General features: G+C 43.6%; 1 non-coding gene across 1 annotated transcript; it reads right to left on the reverse strand.

Moving 5' to 3' along the window:
• Positions 1 to 426: 426 nt before the first annotated feature.
• Positions 427 to 518, reverse strand: trnar-ucu (transfer RNA arginine (anticodon UCU)). The gene is given in 2 exon segments: positions 427 to 462; positions 482 to 518. It is a non-coding gene; the product is annotated as a tRNA-Arg (tRNA).
• Between the last annotated feature and the right edge of the window lie 1644 nt (positions 519 to 2162).

Here is a 2162-nt window from a genome sequence, read left to right on the forward strand (position 1 = left end):
CCTGAAACAAGAGCTGTCTATTCCAGCTGGGAGTGAAGCGAGGTGGAGATGAGACGAACATATTACTTGGTGTTTAATTCATATTGTCCCCATTGTGATTATTTAAAAACCTGGGCCAGAAATGGCACAGACACAAAGGAGCAGAAGGAGGCCATTCTTAACACCGATCCTGCCCCGCCACGTCATTCGATATCGTCATGGCTGACACAACAATGTTAAGTCTTTTTCCAGCCCATCCACGTCATCGTGTTGCCGAGTGGCTAACAGATATTTATCAGCCTCTATCATATATAGACATCGAAAATGTACATCTGTGAGAGGAAAATGGTCCGTTTCGAGACAGTTGGGTTTCTGCATGAATATTACTGGTTTTGCAGATGACAGCCGAGTCTGGTCTGACCACTTTGCAATACATAAATTAAAACTCGACTCTGATGGGATTCGAACCGACAACCTTTGAATAGTAGCTTGCACAGAGATGTAGAAGTCCAACGCGCTTTCCATTGCGCCACAGAGCCGTGCATGCAGTGAGCTTTAAGCACACAAGTTTGCCTTTGACGCATTGCGTTCAGGATACCCATCTCGCGCCTGTCTGTCATCGTCACACTTTCCGGTACCTGGTCCTTATCCACTCCTGCTCTGGCTCATGAAGTGTTCGGTTACAGACTGCTGAATCGTTCTCATGATACTTCGCTTTACCACATGTTCAGATAATGATTTCCAGATAATCAATACTCTATAGGTGAAAGCATTCTTCCTAAATCTAATCCTTGTCTCCTGTCTTTCATTTATGTCACTCTGTTACTTCCCAATACAGGCTTATCCCTGTCACACATATCTATCCTCTTCATAAAATGAGCACGTTAATCGGTTTCTCATTCAGCCTTCTCTGCGCTTAGATGAACATCCCCAGCCTAGCTCGTGTACCTTCACAATGGGAGTGATCAAGCCCTTGCCTTTCTTTTCATCTCCAGCGAAATTCTCCTCCTGCAATCAGACGCTTCCAGCAGTCTGGCGATTACAACGGAAAAGCAAAGTTCTCAGAAGAAAAACCAAAAGGTCTGAACAAAATCAGCAGCTCTTGTCCATCTCTGATGAGAAAGGAAAGTTAACGTTTCGAGTCCAATGATCCGTCTTCGAAACTGATGGGAAGGGCGGGTGGACGAAGAATGTGGAAGAGGGCAGACGGTTTCTAAAATGATTGAACTCGATGTTTGGTCCTCATGTTTGCATGGTCTGTTGGTAGAAAATTAGTTGCCGGTCTTTGGTTGAAAATTAGTTGCTTGTGTTGTGTCTTGAAGAGCACAGCAGCAGACCAGAAACTGAAATGATTGCCTGGGAACACAGTGTCTCGATTAGAGTGGGGCTGGAAAAGCACAGCAGTTCAGGCAGCATCCGAGGAGCAGTAAAATTGACGTTTCGGGCATCAGCCCTTCATCAGGAATACAGGCAGAGACCCAGAAGGGTGGGAACACATTGTAATGTTGAAGTACAGAAGACTGGAAGATCAGGATAGTTTTTGTTGATTCTGGACAGAATGTAAGTGATCTCAGCTTTGTCACCGACACTATTTTCCTCTCTCCATTGGAGAAAGGTCACAGTCTGAGCAGGAAATACAGTTGCCTCGATTAAATGAACTGCAGACAAATCTCTGGAAGATGTGACGAGAAGCTTCCATAGTAAGGAGAGGTATCGGAAACCAGCAGTAAATGTAACTTACAACATAGAACGTTACAATGCTGTACAGGCACTTCGGCCCTGGGTGTTGCCGCGACCTGTAAAATAATGTGATGTCCATTGTAATGGAAAATCAACATTTATTTTGAAACCAATAAAAGCACAGGGAAACAAATAAGTAAGTACCTAACTTTGCAGAGGCAAGTGTTGCAGACAGACTGAACAAAAATGTGAAGTTAAGCCGAAATAATAGCAGACTTACAAGGCCAGTAAACTACCATATCAACAGTCAAGGAATGAGAAAAAAAACTCCGTATCTGGAAAGTAACCCGAATGTTTCAGGCCCCTGAACTTGAGGTTTTGATAAGAAGAAGCGAATTCTACTATCAAGGGAAAATGTATTATTTGTGGAAGGTGAGCTAGTTACCTTTTTGGTAGATACAGGAGCAACATAGTCAGTCCTTAAATCAACACAGTTGAGAGAG

Source organism: Chiloscyllium plagiosum, unplaced genomic scaffold (assembly GCF_037043375.1).
Source record: "Chiloscyllium plagiosum isolate Xiang-an unplaced genomic scaffold, Cpla_swu_hap1 HiC_scaffold_51, whole genome shotgun sequence".
Lineage (NCBI taxonomy): Eukaryota > Metazoa > Chordata > Chondrichthyes > Orectolobiformes > Hemiscylliidae > Chiloscyllium > Chiloscyllium plagiosum.